Consider the following 19,401-nt stretch of genomic DNA (forward strand, 5'->3'; position numbering starts at 1 on the left):
ACTTGTTTTCAGTTTTAGTGAGGATCTCACCCTCCTCCCCCCAATAATTTTGCACAGTTTTAGGTGGGTGAACAGTTGAAAGCATGTCCAGTGAGATGCTGTTATTGAGTAAACTTTCAGAATGGGAAATCTTGTGGATGCTGAGTGGGCGGTTGCCACCTGGAATGTGGAGACAACATAAGCCACACCCAATGACATGCCTGGTTTCTTTATCTGGAGTTGGAATCCAGTGTAGTTGAGCTTACATGTGTTTCCAGTCCTGAAAGGAGAATCAGTGTAAACCGGAATCCTGAAATGAACATCAACCACCGAACATCAATTTTCTAAAACGTGATCCTGGTTCTCCAAGGAGTTTACTTAATGAAAGAAAGGTCAAGAACGTTCAGAAAAATATGTTATTTACACTGCTTCAGTAAGTGCTTAGTAAGTGCTTAGCAATGTAAAAAAGGATAATACAATGTTTACGTGTTTCAGCACGCACATGATTGTGAAACAAGTATAATACATGATTCCTCATTTACTAGGCTCATAGTGCAGGGCAGAAAGGGACAGAAATATGCTGTATCTACAAGATACAGTGCATTTCTGTCCTCTCCCCCTGCGCTGTTGCACAAATTGCTGCCTAGCCCCAAATCAGGCACAGTTGCCCAACGGTGCCTGCGTTGTGGGGATGATTGTTTTTGTGCAGGATGGGACACCTCCCTGCACAAAAACAATCACAAGATGAGTTTTCCTCTTTCTATGTGTGCAACATTCTGCAGCACACATAAAAAGAGGAAAATGCCTCTTGTGATTGTTTTTATTCAGGAGGGCGTCCCTAGGAGAATTAAAGATATTTCTCCCTTTGTTTCATTCTTACACCACCACTGAGGTGGCGTAGGGATCTGACGCATTTACAGACTTGTAAATTTGGGAATGCATCAGATTCCTTCAGGTTCCATGGGTGTTGTGTGGGAACACTCAAGCAACACCTATGGAACGCCCCTTTCACGCAGTGTTATGCGAGTGACCACCAGAAGGAAGAGAATAGCAATATGCAATGTGCTAACTACAAACTATGCATTAAACTAATTATAACACATCTCTTCACCACAAAACAGAAGGGAAAGATATTGTAAACAAAAAAGAGATAAAATAAACACAACTCTTTTGCCAAGCAAAAACGCCAACAACCACAATATATTGTCAAGCATACAATATGTCAGTTGTAATGAAAGGCATACAGTTTCTCAAATCGGGGTGAAGCTTCACCTGGTGATAAGCCATGGAGAGATTGATGACACTAAAACAGCTGTCTTCCCCCATGGTGATTTCATTAATGCAAGGTAAAGGATGTCTTTCTAAAACGTTAGTATTATTGAGGCTACGTAGATCAACACATAGCCATATTGCCTGACAATTGGATTTATTGGAAAGAACCAAGGGACCAGCCATTTCAAAAACTGTACATGTTGGTTTATGCCCAATATCCGATCCAAGAGCCTCTTTCATCAAGTGTGGTACTGGTTTTTACTTGTGCACAACAGGCTTTGCATTAGGTTTAAGAATGGTTCTGTGTTGGTAGTCATGTAATAAACCCAGATTTTCTGAAAACAACTATTTGAACTCATAGTATATTTGATAATATCCCTCCAATCTAGCAACCAGTAAAATGTGTTCACTGTTTCAGTCCAAAATGATGCCCAACCTTCCCTGATGTTATCATCCCAGTAAAGTAGAGCCCTTTTGGACTACAGTCATGGTCCTTATGGGGTAATGTGGCATTTGAATAAGCCTTTGAGTGGTATGGGGTCTCTATTATACCAACAAGGTGAGATATCAGGTGTTTATGGAGATACACTATCTTTAGTCTGTAAAATAATTCCTTGCTATAAATCAGTGTAAAAGGTGAACAAGAGTCTGCATGCATCATCACAGTTTGACCTTTTAACTCTACTGCACACTTGGCATAGGAATAGTTAATGCAGGTACTATCATTTACTATCAACACAAACCTGTTCTCTCCAGATAGTGGTCTTTTTGGATTTTTTTTGTTTAACTTTCTCATCTTTGCGAATTCTCTGATAGTGTACTCTTATGCTATGTTTCCTACAGGTCACATTCCTCGCCTGACATTAAGCACTATTAGCAAAGTGATTACTGCTCCCACAGCGGTAACATTTGAGCTTACAATTCTGTATTGATGTTTTTTACTTTAAGATTATTATTCTCAAAATAAAAGAATCTGTTAAACTACCAAAATCACATAGTTTAGATGACCCTATGAAAACTGCAATATAGTTTGAGAAACTTTCTTGTTTCCCTTAGGTTATATTGAAAAATATATGGCATTCCAGAAAAAAACATTTATCTTGCCCTAGACTGCAACTCCAATGTTAGGAATGTTAGGAATGTAGACTGCAACTCCAATGTTAGGAATGTTAGGAATGTAGTTTTATATACATCCATATCACCACCATCAGAATGCACTTCTGGTTCAGGTAAAATTTCATAGATTTTCGTACCATGGATACCAAGGTTATTTAAAAGAACATGTTGCTTCCTAACTGCACTAAGCAGCTCACCACCAGTGGCTATCAAGTGGGGGGGTCAAATAGTTTAACTCATTTTCCATGGTAAATTAGGTTATCCAATGTCATTAAGAAAAGGAGTGGGTTCACTTATGTTTGCTGCCCCCATCTGGGCCACCAAACAATTGGTGAACAGTTATACGTTAAGTATTAAAATGGGGATAATGCAAAGTAATTAAAATGACAAGAAATGTACAAGTAGAGTGTTAGGAAATGACATAACTACATTTAAATCAATTTAGCCCTTAGTTTGAGCAACAGAGGTACCTTCACAAGATAGTATGAAGATCACCATCTGAATGAGCATAGATGTGCAGCGGTCCTTCAGAGTTAGATAAGGGTAGTGAAATATAGAGATTAGAGTAACCTGAAATGCTTATAACTGTGAAAATATTACCAATAACGCTAAATCACAAAGTAGTTACACTTACAACTGTTAGGATTAGGTGTGCATGTACAAGTGACAACACAAAAGTGATATATCCAACTACATCAGTCTGTGCATGTAACTGATTATTTTAAAGGATATGTATTAAGAAGTGAAATCTTCAATTGGCCACCAACTAATGGAGGATGTATGACTATTAACATGTCCTCTTCAGTCCCAACTCCGGTTGACAAGGCAAAAAGTTGAAGCTTTCTTAAACAGAATAAAACCAAGGTCTTCACACACAGATATGAATGTGATGGATATTGTAGTGTGCATATCACAGTGATGATCCTCTTCCTTCTGCAGTGCAAATTGACTAATTCACTGCGATATGAAGTGAGCAGTCATCAGGGTCCAGACCATCCCCCAATAATTTCCAAACCAATAGCCCAATCTGACTTGTGAAGTATGTAATTTTCTGACGTATCTTATGTGGGTTTAATTCGTGTGGAGCGTGGGAGGAGAATGGCTGAATGCATCAGTCCCCAAGTGAGTCCTAGAAGGTAGGTGGGAACCTGGGTGGGTACATAGAAGAGAGATGGCTGCAATCAACAATTCCCAGGCGTGCCCTGGAAGGTAGGTGTGTACTTGGGTGAAACCAGGAGAATAGAGGCAGTAAGCAGAGCCAGGAAGGTGTGTCACCCAGGCTGGTGACTACGCACTTGTTTTACTTCCACATAGCATGTGAGGTGGAAGATCTATAATCATACATGTTGATAAGAGTGAGAAGAATCTTTGTTACTTTTGCCACTTAAGTTCGTCAGGGTTTGTATGTGAGTGTTGATACACCAACTTGAACAATTGAGAGTAACAGCAATGGCTGAAGGCAGCTATGGGTGTTGCCCACTTTACAGCTTTTCCTCATTGCCATTATTATAGTTATAACACAAAACAGAAGTAGAACATAAGAGATGTCAGAGAGTCCAACTTTCTAAATCGGCATTTAGACAGTACCATGTAGGAAAGTGAATGAACAGGAGTGAACCACCAGAAGGAAGAACAATGTGCAATGTACTAATTACAATCTAAACATTAACTTAAGTATACCAGTTATATGTCATGTTATGTTATGTTATGTTAATATAATATATTTCCTATTTTAGCTTCATTTTACATGTCAGATGTTATACGTTTTAGCTGCCTTGTTTTTAGCATTTCTGTTTAGCAGTGACATTTTACACACTTCGCTTGCATATTATTCTAGGAATATATTGTACAAGTTGCTTGTTTTCGTTTTCTCATCATATAATCAGTACATTCTGTTCAAGGCTAGGAACACAGTACAGAGTATCTTAGGTCTGGCATTGCCCGTTCAGAAAACAGCTTCTAATATCTAGACATAGCATTTCATCAGAGCTATGCTTCTAACACAGTGGCTTTTATTAAATGGTGCACTGACCCAGAAAGGTCAGAGGACCACCACAGCCGCAACTGTCCTGGGACGAATGCTGTAATCGACATGCAGCTATGCTAGTGCTAATCTACCAACTTCCCAAGGGTTTGCCATCCACACTGCAGGCTGACTCTTGACACAGTAGTATAGGTATGGGAGTAAGGCTACTCTCTTAGATTGGAAAAGCAGAAGTGCACACCGGCTATGGTTGCAGTATTGTCTTAGGGTTATGTAGGAACATCTAGAAATCATTTATCAGGGTTGGTTTATTTATCCTCTGTACCATGTTCATAATGCTGATTACTTTGCTTTGTTTCATCTGCTTAATTATCACAGCTCATTTTCTATATGCAAGATTACTATTGTTTCAATAAATGTATTGAAAGCTTATTTTGCATCTCTTTTGTGTTTTTCCTGGGCATGCATGAGTAATAAAACAAAAGGGTGAGATCTGTTTTCACATCTTCCTTTGGAGTCAGAATGTATTGTTCAGAATGCCACAGTCACTTTGTACTCCAGCAGGGTTGGGGGTGTAGGTGAGGCACTGTGAGCTAGCCAGGAGTTGGGCTAGTTGTTTCTGATGGTGTGGATAGACTCAGTCTCCCACATTCTGAAGTTCTGCCATCATAATATGTACTCTTGTTATTTTAATAGGAACCATATAACATGGTGCACAACGTACATCAGTTAGGTACTTATTTAAATGGTCTCCTGAGTACTTTGCTCTTGAGTCTCCAAGGTGCCCTATTCACCTTAATATAGAGATGTCTGTGGTGTTAGGGATTATATCCTCCTCAGAATTATAGAAAGCACCTATCTTTAAAAGGATACCCCACCTTAGTATTTCCCTCTCTGAATTCCATATACTAAAATGGTGAACTCAAATTACATTCCTGCTATTTGCAGACATGCTGTTACAGCACATTTAAACAGGCATTGGCTACCCAATACGGATGGAGGTATTACCTTTGCGTTTGAGGCACACCATGCATATAAAACTGAAGTAGTTTACTCATGGACCATTTTTCCTGCAATCAATGCTAACATAAATACATTTATAAATATACATTGGCCAACGTACAAGGTCAATACAGACAATATCCCGATTTAGAAATACCATTAACATTTCAGGAACATCAAAATCAGCTCCAAGGCTCCCAATCACATGTTTTAGACAGCATCAGATTTGGTCCCTTCACTAATGATGGGGCCACAAGGCCAGTTTTAGCTGGCTGCACACCATATCTCAGTATACAGAATTTACCTGTGGTCGAATTGGGCCTTTTATGTAATAATCTAGTTAGATTATACAGACATTTAAAGCAGTTTGTTATGTGTACATTTACAGCAGCCCCAGTGAGGGCTGTTCAGGCTGTCCAACCGCAATTGGCTACGCCTGGGATTAACCAAGTAACTATTAATGCTATTGTGGGTAAACTACCCCCCCGGATGGGAGAAAATTCCATTCTGAATTTCTCAAAAAACAAACCAACTTGAAGCAGTGTTTCCCCATATGGGACCCCAAGATAAATATAGAATTCTCACAATGTGCTTGCCACTTGGGATGGTACCCTCTACTGGCGACTGTACCACATGGGGTACATTCTTTGCTGCAATCTATACCATAACTCGTGGTACACCATCTCTTGCTGTTTGACCTGACGTGTTAAAACAGATATTAAATGAATATAGGGCTGCCCCTGCCCTGAATTTGGTGATGAAACTAATTGGTGATGTTGCCACACTATCCTCAATTATCTTAGGTAACGTTAAAGGGGAAGCAGCAGCAATAGTGGTATGCCAGTACCTCACACAGATTTCATTAATAGATCAGGAGCACAAGTTACCAAAAATTATTGCTGAAACCTATACATCTAAAAACAGATGGGCTAAACAAAGAAACAATAAAGAAATAAAGTAAATCACAGGGGGAATCTCACAGAAGTACACTGCTACACGCCCTCATTGTTCCTTTCAAGACTCATCAGACAAATGGCCTGAGAAAGCAGGGCTGTCAGAATGTAGACAAGAAGAGTACAAAAAAACCAAAAAAGTACTCACTACCCTGGTCTTATTTCATCAGAAAAAAGGAAGAGAAACATCCACAACAAAAACCTCCATTCAGAAAGAATATGGTTGCTGGAATTTTGTCAAAATCTGCTGCACATACTGAGAGCATTACTTCAGAACAGGATGTGGGCGGTGACTCTGCTAGACAGGTGGCAGAGGTCATAATAGTTAGCCAGATTCTTCAAGAACGTCTGGATGGGAAAGTAACTAATGACTAAATAGAAGTCGAAACCCCAGATTGGCGAGTCGGTGCTCCCGACAGGGTGTATCAATTAAATATACAGATTGAGGGGGACATAAGACACAAAAATAAAGTATTTTTTGGGAAACACTAACACTTGGTTATGACATTCTCTTGACTGAACTGGATTGGTCTCCGAAGTTTGTAGGAACTCTCCCACAAGGGGAAGACATAAAATTAACATCTTTCTTGGCCCTAGCTCCTGAAGAAGTAAAACAACCCTACACTACAGAATGGGCCATTGCATAATGCCACTGTGCTATACCACGACCATGTGAGCTGGGATAAAGACTCGCCTTATCATGTAATACCCATGAGGTCCAGCCCCCAAGTGCAACCTGAATCCCTAAATAATCCTTAAACAAAACCTCCTTTGAGGGAAATTCTATCACAACTTGAGTAGCAGAGAGTAAATGAACCCTGTATATCCCCCATGAACAACCCTTTATTTCAAGCAGGATTACTCCTATAGAATAATCTTAGACTATAGACCTCTAAACAGCCACATATGGACATTTGCAATACAGAATTGACACATTACAGCATTGATGAACAATATTGTCTGTAATAAATATGAAACTCAGGATGTTTCCAATGGGTTTTTCTGCCAAAACGTAGCACCTGCAAGCAGGGAACAAACAGTGTTTTTGCATGCTCAGATCTCAGTGGCATTTTTGTCAGCTCCTTCAGGTATAAGAACAGTCCTGAACTGTTTTCTGCCCGTGCACCTTCAATGTCGATCCAGAAGCATTGTCCTATGTTGATGATATCTATCTGAGGGATGATGACTTAAACACACACCTAGCCATGGTAGATTGCATTGTTTGGGGATTTGCTGAACATGGCTACAACTTTTTCCCAGGTTCCTGTTTTTATGATTCGAGTTATCAAATGAGGGAAAGAGCTTGGCACCACACGTTATAGAGAAGTATGCCCGATTACAACCACCAAGCACTATGAAAAAACTACAATACTTGTTAGGATTTTTCAACTTTGGCAGAGTATACTTATCATAGATCCTGGAATAACAGGCATGCTATTCGAGACAACAGACCTTATTGTCCCAAAGCAGGTATGCACATCACTTCTGAAGCTCAAAGAATAGGCTCATGATTTAATGACCCTGATATAACTATCATAGCACCTAGAAATACCACAGTGAGGATGTTATGGATACATATTTAAAGTGGCAATATTACAATTTTGTCTGTTGTTTTTACTGTTCGTGACCTGTTTCACCAATTACATTTTTTATCTTCTGTGATATTACCATCTAAATTGTGTGCACTAGATTAGGAATTTTAAAATACATATTTTAAAATGCATATTACATTTGTAGTGCTCCTTGAGTTTGTGATTCATAAATTAAAGAGGATTTGAAGCTCCAATATCCCTTGGAATTAACCTTATAGGACTGATCATTACCAGCTAACACTCTCTACACAATACTGCTCAGTGAGTTGGGACTGGGTTGCAGTTCATCTAGTTTTCTAATTCGTATTAGTACATTTAGCTAAGTCTTTGTATTGGGGGTTAGAAATCCAAACCCTGTAGCTATGGCCCTTCCCTCAAAAAATGTAACAATGTATTTGGCTGGGGAATGTATCATCATGTCCACTTTGCCCTCAATGGTAGGCTTGGGCATTCAGTTCTAAGGCTGTTACGGACCTCCTTAACCAATGGCTTGCAGAGATGGCACACACACAGGCAGTCATCTTATCCGCTAGGGCCACTTTGAGTACTGAGGATGATAGATATCCTCATGGTCCAGCATGTCTGTGGGCAGCAGATGATGGTCACTTGTGCCTGGAGATATCATCATCATCCTCCGAATCCCCTGGCCAACTGTCTAATAACTCATCTTCCAAGGTAAAATCTCCTATTTTTGGGGATGGACAAACATTTCCAGGGTTCTCCTGGTTTTATTTGTCCTCTATTGCTTTGTTAGAAAGTCACCCAAAGGGAAGTGGTTCTAGTTGGGAAGCTCTTTTTGAGTGTGTCAGAAACGTCTCCCAACTGATCTATCACCATAGGTCCCTTATATTTCGCTTTCCTGGGAGGTGTACCTGGAAACCTCTGAGGTTCTATGGATCCAGAGGGACCCCCACATTCTTCCTCAAGCTGAGGAGTTCAGGCTAGTTAGCAGCTAGCTGCATAGTTTTCTTCTTTAGAGGTACCGGAGCTACCTATATGTCTTTTTGAACTGACTATAATGGTGTCTTTTTCTTGATCATAAGACGAGTCTCTCTTGCGCATTGCCTGGGTGGTTCAGGTAATTAGTGAGCATGCCTGGGGTATGCAATGCAATCAGACCAAAGGTCCACATACTTTCTCCCTTAAAGAAAAGAATTTGGGCCCAGTAATCTGCTAGTCTTAGGAGGTAACCGAGCACTGGAGGGACACTATTGACCTGTGTTCACTTGAGCCTGGCTGGGCTGTGTCCCGAAAACATTTTAAAATAGACAGCTCCTTAATACAAATCCCTTCTGGTTTCAGGGGTGGTGTGCTCCAGGCAGTGAGGGGAAAAACAGGTCTTCAATTTGCTACAGGGCTAGAGGGTGGTTGATGTGTGCATCCAAATCAGATCCAGTGTCAGGGCTCATGCCCAGGTGGATCCACATTGATACTTTGTTCTCTAATGGGAAGAGTGCCAAAAAAGCTTAAGTTCAGTAAGCAGTGGAGATGCCGTAGGTGGTAGAGTCACTCAACTTTGTGTTCCCTCATTCAAAACAAGTGAAGCAGCATAGCAGAGGGAACCAGAAAGACCGACCCCGTGGTGTGTGTGATCACTGCAAGATAAAAACAGTTAGTCACTAATTTAAGGACCAGGAACATCAATAGTGCAAACAATCACATTTTAACTGCTGAATGGATTGAGTGTACTTATGCGCTGCTGGGGCAGTGAAGGAAGAGAGACAAATGGAAGTGGAAGGGCAGCTTCATGGGACAGCTTGATTATCATTGAATGCCAATGTTGACATTTTCGCAATGTTTCTTGGATGTTTTTTGTTTTTGAAAAGCTATATTTATCAAAAACAGTACACATATAATGAGTATCATCTTAATATATATCGTTGAAAACTAGCATTTAAAACGTATACTCTAAATGCAAAAAAATCAGAAAGCTTTTCTAGGACATGTTAGAATTATAGGGTAGGGAAAAAACAATAGATATATTAAAGAAAGCAACACTACGCAACTACATTAGTTAGAAAGTTGGTCCTCACATTTGTAATATAGTGATCTAAACTTTGCACAAAACATACACATATAAAATCATATAATATAACTTTTGAAAGTTTAAATTAATGAAATTACTATAAAAAGTAGAAGCAGAGAGATAAACTTTACAGTGGATGGTAGAGCTGAGCACCTATCTTAAAAATAGGTAAAGCTTAATTATCAGTATTGTGAGGAAAGGTATGCAGTGGTAACCATAATAACTCTCTGTTATGTATATTAATACAGGAGGAAGTGTACTTGACAACAAGTTTATGTTGATAACAAATCACCTCCCACCATTTATTATACGATAATTTAGCTGAAAATTACCATTTTATAACTATTTGTTGAAAAGCTACAACTAAAAATATATCCATCAATTTAGATTTAGGAATTGGTGAAAAAATAAATTGCCTAAGGATCCCAAGAAAATATTTATAATATTGAAGGGGGCAGAAAAGTAAAATAATTTGTTTAATTTGAGTCCAAAACTTATGCCAAAAAGACAGTATATGCCTGCATTAAAATAGCATATGACTAATATCATTTGTAGGATATTCACAAGACTAACACTTAGTTAAATTTCCAGAAGAAAACCTTGCGCTTCTAGTTGGAGTGATGTTGAGTCTATTATATATAAAAAATAAAGTTTGTGTTGTGCTAGAAGAACAGGATGTCTTATGAACTCACATCTAAACTTTATTCTAAAAGGAGATCCCACTGGAGACACCAAAATCTTTTTCCCAATGCAATTCAATTTTAGACTTGGGACGCATTTTATTGGAGGAATACAGAGACTTATATATTATAGATGCTTTAGTAGATAAGTTAAGTAGTGTAGGAAGAGTTAAATTGTCAGATACATTAGGAGAATCATTCAGCAATGTGAGGAAAATGTCCAAAACAGCATTAATAAGTATAGAAAAATGAAAATAAAAAGATTGTGGACTATTAAATATTTGCCTAAAGATAGGAAAAACAATAGGACTGTCTTCTTTAAATAGCTGTTTTATCCATATGGTCTTTCTAGTATGCCAATACTGCCAAAATATAGTTATAGGTATATCGAAACACAGGCGTGGAGATAAACAGGGATTTAGCAGAAAAAGAAAGAGCTTCTTGTAAAGTAACTGGGAAAAGTGATGTATTTTCTATATCTAACCATAAAGGATGATAAGGAGAATCTAGGAAAGCTTGGCGTAAACCAGAAGCTGTATGATAACAAATGAAATCAGGAAAATTAACTCCTCCATATATTTTAGATTTTTTAAGAAGGGTAAGAAAAATTCTTGCTATCCTAGTACCTAATAAAATTAAAAATAAAATAAAAAGCTTCTTTGGGGAATATGAACAGACAACAGAGATACCACATAACGTAAAAGGGGAGAAAGCATAGTTTTAATGGATTCTAAACAACCCCACCATGACAAAAATAATGGATTCCATAATGAAATTAGGGTGTTAGTGCTACTGAGGCATGTTTTACAGTTAACCTTGACAGTAGTTTGTACTGCATTAGTAAACCAGATATCTAAGTATTTTATTTTTCAGGTAGTCCATTGAAAAGAGGATATGCTAAAAAGATGTTTAGTGGTATATTTATTTAACAGATGAATTTCAGCTTTATCAGCATTTATTTTGTAACTGGAGTCTTGCAAAAAGGAAGACATTTCTGACTGTTGTGCTAGGAGGAAGGTTCCTGGATTTGACACAAAAAGAAGACTATCATCGGCATATGCAGCCAATTTTAAGGATTTTTCATCTCTATAGGAATCCTGTTATAAGTGCATTTTGTCAAATATGTGACAAAAAGGGTGCTAGTGCTAAAACAAAACAAAGGAAGATGAAAGTGGGCAACCTTGACAAAACACTCAGGAAATAACTAAATATGGGGAGGAAAAGCCAGTCACTAAAACTAAAGCTTTAGGAGAACCATACAAAACTGAAATGAGTGCAATACTTTTTGGACCAAAGACATGCCAGGGCATAGATTTGAGCAAGAATTCCCATCCTAATCTATCAGATGCTTTTTCAGCATCAATAGTTATCGCTGCCAATGGAAATTTAAAACGAGGGGCTCTACGTAAGAAATTTCAAAAGAGTTTAGTATTATCAGAAATCAATCGTTCTTTTATAAAAACCTGACTGCTCTTTACCTGTAATATGTGGAAGGAAGTTCTCAATACAAGAGGACAGAATTTTTGCAAAAATGCTTTAATCAACATTTAGTAAATAAATTTTTACGGATGGGGTATTTTCCTTCTTTATGAGATAGACAAATTGCTGGTTCTTGAAATGTTCCTAAAGTATGACCGTCTGTTGTAAAGAAATGAAGTAAATTTATTAAATGAGGCAAAATAATTTTTGAAAAATTAGGATAGAATTCCACCATAAAACCATTTGGACCAAGTGATTTTCCTTTCTTCAAGATTGTAAGTGCTTTGGATCTCACAGAGAGATATGTCAGTTTCTATAGAATCAAAGTCCAGATGTGAAAGAATGGTATGAGGAGTATTAGGAAGATTTGAATCAATCTCATTTAATTGCATGTTGGAGGCAGTAGTATACAATGTTTTACAAAAATTAGAAAATTCATGCAAAATATCTTTATCCTTAAAGAGCTGTGCACCTTGCGAGTTTGTTAAAGATTCTATTCTCAAATGTTGTTTCTTAATCCTAAAATAGTTAGCTAACAACTTCCTGAATTTATGTCTTTCACCATAGAAGCGAGCACTACTTTTTTTTTAGCAATATAGATGAAGCTTCTTTATTTGAAGTTTCATTAAAATGGATTTTAGCTTTTAAAAGTTTTTGAAGGTCATCATTAGATTTAGAAGAGTTTAATGTCTGTTCTACCACTTTCATAAAATTTAATAAAGACTTATGTTGTTTCTTTATTTTTCTTAAAAACATATCCAATAATAAAGCCTCTAGCAGCAGCAATGAAGGTATCCCATAAAAGTGAAGGTGAGATGTCGTAGTAATGTGTTATTAAAACACCACCTTCGTGGGGAAGGTGAGAGTGGCACTAAATGTAGGTTGGTAACCAGTATAGCAGCATATTGTATTGTAATTGTATTGTAATAGTATTTTATATAGTGCTTACTACCCCTGATGAGGCGTCGAAGCGCTTTTCGGTGAGTAGCACGCTACTCCGGAACCCAAAAGGAATTAGTAGTGGATTAGTATAGGGAAATATGAGTACGGTTTTAGTATTATTATGAGTTAATTTGAGCCTTGGATATGTGAGTTTGTTAGTTGGATTGACTGGAGTAATGGAGGGGTAGAGGAGGGAAGAACCCAGAAGTGTTAATTGGGAGTTTATAGTAAAAGGATGAGGCTTGGAATGAGTAAAGGGGGGATGGAGGAGGAAAGAGTCTGTGGAAAGGGTTAGGGAGATCATAGTAGCAGGAGGGGTTTTGGATGAGTCAAAGGTGAGTTAAATGAGGGAGAATTTAGTAGGGTTGTTTGGGAGATCCTGGTAGTAAACTGAGGTTTGGGTGAGTTACATATGGAAGAGGAGGGAAGAGCTTATGCAGGGTTATTTAGGAGATGAAAGTAGTAGAATGGGTTTGGGATGAGTCAGTGGGGATGGGGGACAGATTGATAGAGACATGACATATGGTGATGGGAAGACAAAGTAAAGCTTACGAGATAGTCAAAATATAATATATATATATTTTATATATACACACATTTTTTAATCATTATTTTTATTTAATTTATTCATTATTATGAATATTTGTTTTTATTTACTTATTTATAATTTTAATTTATTAGATTGTATTTTAATTTAATTAATTTTTCTCTAGTACAGTAGGACTAGAGTAATAAATAAATAGATATGTAAATACATAGTAAGGGAATATATGTTAAAGGAATATAATTATAGAAAATAAAAAAAAATTCACCTAGCTCAGGGGTCTCTAAACCTTTGAGACCATCAGCCAGCCAAACAAATTTGAATTTCAGGATCCTATGGTGACGTACAAACTGAATGTGTTTCACAGAATCACAGTGTGGCAGCTGCTGCACAGGCGGAGGATGGCCCGCAGTCTATAGGAAATGTACGAAAGCTGGGGCCAGAGCATGGGCGGTGACGAGTATTCCTCTTGCACGAGTTTGGGTGTGTTTACACGTGGACACTTATGCTAACCTACCCAGACTAGGGTACATCTGCTCCTGGTGTTGTCCCCCTCACCAGGAGCAATCCTTTACATCTAAAATCACGAGGGCATCTGCTAATCCCATTCTCAATCAAGTTCATCTCTGGGTCAACAGTGACCATTCCTGTCAGAGTGGTGTAATTATTTTTTTATAAGAGAAGCACCATTGACATATCTGTGACTGTACCCTGACAATCGTGAACCATGCTCCAAGTTAAGGGGGGGTTCAAACTCCTGGGATATTGTACACATCCTTTGACTACTCAGAACCAACCCTGGCATAACGATGTTAAGTCATCACTCAACAGAAGGCATTTCAGCACGGTATGACATTCTTGGAAAACATGCCCTAAGCACGGGTGTTGGTTGTCACTATTCATAATCTTACATGGGATTGTTACTTATGTCAAGTTGTGTAACCTGGTCACAAGAGAGGAACCAGATTTATTCAGGTTTTCCCCATTTTTAAACATGCAAAACTCAGACTGTATTACCAGACAAAAGCTGTGCAAAGAAAAAGCAACAGGTGTGCAAAATTACTGGATTACTCAGAATATATGAGCAGAAAAACAGTATTTGAGCCAGATTCCAGTACTCCGTCGCCTATCAGAATGATGGTCTTTTTGTTCTTAAGTCTGTTTTTTGCACAAGTTAAACTCTTTTTTTTGGGAGTTCTTCAAAAGATTAAATTCAATCTTGGTCTATCACGGCTTCTAACTTGAAGATGCCTATTTTAATCACCTCCATTAAAGCCCTCCAACGCACTCCTTTCCCACTAATAAACAAGTTCCTTACCTTCGGTAATGCATTATCTGGTAGAGACTATCTAGCTGCAGATTCCACACCCCCGAACTCCCTGGCGTCATCCCCGAATCCCGAATCCCTGTGCCAAGCAACACCCCGCATGCGCCATCGGGCGTCGACGCCCAGATCCACGTGCGGGGCCGTCCGGCTCTGCGCGGCCCCGCCAGCATCGCCGGAGCAGTCCGCGACGCCACAGCCGCCCACAAAGGCACCACCCCGGCGCACATACCTCAGCTCCTTTCCCCATATGAAAGTAGAATAGTGCTAGTATTTAAATTGAGTAGGATTCTGGGAAAGAAAATGGGAAATAAAAATAGGATCCAATCTCGTAAGCAAGCCATGTATGTTGGAAAAAAATGTATAGTCTCAAGATGTTGGGTTACAAAGTCTCCAAGAGTCAATTACAGTAGTTTGTGAAATGACTGAGTGAAATTGTTTGTGCATTTTATGTGTGATGAATTTCACTGAGGATTGTATGTTTAAAAAGGGGTCTATAATTTGATTGCAATCTCCTCCCAAAATAAAATATGTGTCTTTGTGCTGGACACAGTTTTACAGTATGCTTGACCAAAAATCCTAATCAATTTGAGAAGGTGCATAAATATTAAAAACTGTTATGGGAATTTTATTAATTGACAACATGGCTATAATTCATCTTCCTTCAAGGTCTGTTTCTTGTAAGATCACTTTAAGGTCTTTATTTTTCCACCATAAGATAACAACGCCATTCTTCTTATTAGAAGTGAGAGACCTTAGCACCGTACCATTCCAACCCTGTTTGACTTTTAAAGCTTCAGAGTCTGCCAAGTGAGTTTCATTTAATAAAACCCAGGGGTTGCTTTAGCTAAATAACACAATACACTCTGTCTCTTTATAGGGTTACAAAATCCTTTCAAATTCCATCTAATTAAAGCTGAATGTAACAAATGAACTATAAATATATTAAACTTTTGAGGACAAATGAACTGCTAAGATCAGTGCAATGTCTCAACATCATAATGAACACCATTATATAATATGAAAACAAATATGGGAAAGGGTAAGGGAAGGAAAGGAGGAAAACTTAAACCAGGAAAAAGAGGACATAAGATAAAAGAAGACAGAACATGTCAACAAGTGACGACAGTGAACATATTCCTTTAAATACAATAGTGAGAAAACGTGGGTTGGTGACAACACAAATGTAGATGGTGCATCCCACATGGGGCACACATGAATGATGGAAAGGAACAGAAGGCAACTGTGGAACAACAGGAGTAAACGCTGATTCCTTTTCAGAAAGAAACAACAAAAATATTTTATATCTCATAAGAAGAAACAAGGATATTAAAAAAAAACATTAACAATTAGGGGAATCCTTTGTAACCATAGAAACAATTATGTAAGCTTGAATAAATCTCTTTAGAGCTGATGGATCATCATATGTCTTTGTATCATTTTGATAAGTCACATTAAAGTGGCATGGAAAAATAGGCCTTAACGTGTTCCCAAACTGCACAAGGCTGGGCGAAGATTTAGAAATTCTTTATGATGACTTGTTACAGCATTTGAAACATCTTGTGTAATGTAAATCTTTTTCCCTGTCCAAACTAGTTGTTTCTTGGATTTGACGGCATTCATAACTTTCAGTAGGTCAGTGAATTCCAGAAATAAGATATTTACTCCTCTTGGCTTGGTAAGTTGAGAAGAATGGGGACAACGACCCAGCCTTTGTACATGTTGAATGTTAAGCTGAGTGGAAGGAGGAAAATCTAACAATTTCAGCAAGAAAGAAGCAAAAAAGAAAACTGGGTCTTCTCCTTCAATACCCTCTGGAAGCCCATGTATACATATATAATTTCATCAGTTCCTATTTTCTAAATCTTCAGCTTGCTTTTTAGGTTGAAGTACTTCTTTTTCCAAGTTATATATTTTATTGGTTTCATCTTGCAATTCACTAATCTGTTGCTCTGCTTCCGAAACTCTTTGCTTCATAATAAACCATTTCTTATCCAGACTCTGAATTCTGCTGTTTGTTTCTTCCACAAAAGGTTAAAGACCTTTATTTCATTTAATAAAATCTCCATTGATAAAGGTGATAGAGATTTTTCAGGTAACGGAGAGTCTTGTTTAAGTCGCTTATGAAGGAGGCTATTCAGCAAAAGCAAAATAAAATTGCCGAAGAGCCTTGGTATTCACATTGTAGAACAATCACTCCATTAGAATGACTTCATTACAGTTATGTTTGAATGAAACATTCTCTTCTGTGAGACAAACTGAATTCTCATAAAAGGGTTTTTGCCATTTTCAGAAATTAAGTACAAAAACACCTCTGAAACTCATGAAGTGGACATATGTTCAGTGTCTAGAAGACTGGACCCCTTTATACCACAATGTCATAATATTGCCTTGTCAAATGCAAAAGAAGAATTCACTCGTATTTACATCATCGCAGTGCTATGCTGCAACAAAATGGCAGCTGGGATATGAAACTTGATGTTTATTATGTAAAAAAGGCTTCCAAAAGAATGAAATTTGTTTGCCCGGGGATTGATCCTTTCGTGACATCTTTATGTCTGTATTACCGCTCTCATTTGAAGACTGACAGAATTGGAATTGCTTTTGATGAAGGTTCCATTTCACTGATGCATGCAGCTCCGATATTAGGCTGACATCTTCGGTGCCGTCAAGCCACGCCCCTCAGTTATGGCTGTTCTAAACATAGAGTGTTTTTGCACCATCAATATGGTATTAGGAATTCTTAAACAGAGGTTTTGTACTGTTATTCTCCATGGACAGGACACAATATTTCAACAATTAAGGGTTTGTCCATGATGTTAAAACAAAAGACTTGACATGAGAATTTGGGTCCTCATCTACTTTTCAAAATGCAATGGCATTTTCCAGTAACCAATACTAAGTTATAAGTCTTTGCCTTTGGGACTCCCACACATGTATTTCTTCCACCACAGCACTTGTCACCCGTTCCTGACTCTTTGAATTGCCATAGTTGGGGACACACTGGTACAAAGCAAAAATCACACACAGACACAGATGTCATTTTGGTGTCTGTATTCATTGCCAAATACATGCTGGCACCACAATGACGTAACATTCACATTTGTCAGCTATGTCCATGTGTTCACATGACAAGGGGACATTCACCTGTGATGCTGTGCTTCAAGTTGTGTATGTGAATCAGTACGTGTATATGTTTGCGATTGGATTGGCTGGTTGAGGAGGAGGGAGCTGGGATGGGTGATGTGGCTGTGTCAGCTTGTGTGCCACTTGCATATAGGTCTGATGTTGTTGTTGTGTATGTTTGGATGTGTTGCTGTGTGTAACATTCAGCTGAGTGTTGTTGTGTGATGGTCATTATTGTGATGTGTAGCTTTTGTGTGAGTGAGTTTGTATAGATGAGTGTGTAGTTGTGTTGGTTGTCGTGTGTGGGTGTAGTGTCAATTTTGTGTGCATGTTGGGTCATGGATGTATTGCAATGTGTGTTTTTGGCATGTACATGTCATGTTGTGGTGGAATGGCACTGAATATTGGTGTGTATGTGATGTGTTGTGTAGTTTGTAGTGCAGGGGAACACATATAGCTAAGGTACAGTTTGTGTGTGTGTGTGTGTGTGTGTGTGTGAGACTTACTCTCTTCTATAGACACTGCCATTGTCTGATATCCATTGGGTCTTCCGACGGCCTCCCTTCATCAGCCATCCATCACCAGTACACTGCCTGCGGGACAGTAACATCCAAATATGGTCAGCGGGAACCCCCCCAGTCTGACAGCTCAGAAACTCACTTGATTGTGGCAATAGGAGGCTCAACTGCAATACATTGAAATACAGCGGTCGGAACACTGTCTATTTGACGACATACTCGGGTCTGCTGTCACAGCGGATTGGCATTAATACCATCAAGATCTAAATCAGGACTATAGTGCCAAAAAGCCCTAAGGGCTAATGACAGTCTGTGGAAGAGGTAGACTGCGACCTCGGAGTGATTTAAGCTGAAAGCGATGGAGAGCTAGTCAGCCACAGCAAATGGGTTATCCCAGTAAAGGTTTTACCTTCTGACTTATGGACTGATTTAGAGTTTGGCAGACGGGTTGCTCAGCTATCACCATGAGGTCACTCCTTGCACTAACCTACAGCCCTGTTAGTGAGTGTAGTTTGGGGGACTAGTCACTGGTAAAATATGCCAACTTCATTTTTAATGTTTAAACTTAGAGCAATTTCATAGGTTTGACAGCAGGTTTTTAGGCTGCTTCAGTCGGGTATCCAGATTAGACCTGAAGCCATGTTTTATAGGCTAACCCTGTGGATGACACTATAGGTGCTGCAGTCCACAGTTGGTCTTTAACTTCCAGGCCCTTGGGTGCATTTTCTAGGCCATATACTAGGGACGTATAGGCAAGTTAAAATTGTCCATCCGGAGTAAGCCAAGTGAAGCATGGGCATGATGCTCATGTTTAGCAATTGTAAAGTGCACAGAGTTCTAAGCCCAGTAAAAGGTTGGTCCAGA

This window comes from Pleurodeles waltl, chromosome 3_2, assembly GCF_031143425.1.
Source record: "Pleurodeles waltl isolate 20211129_DDA chromosome 3_2, aPleWal1.hap1.20221129, whole genome shotgun sequence".
Classification (NCBI taxonomy): domain Eukaryota; kingdom Metazoa; phylum Chordata; class Amphibia; order Caudata; family Salamandridae; genus Pleurodeles; species Pleurodeles waltl.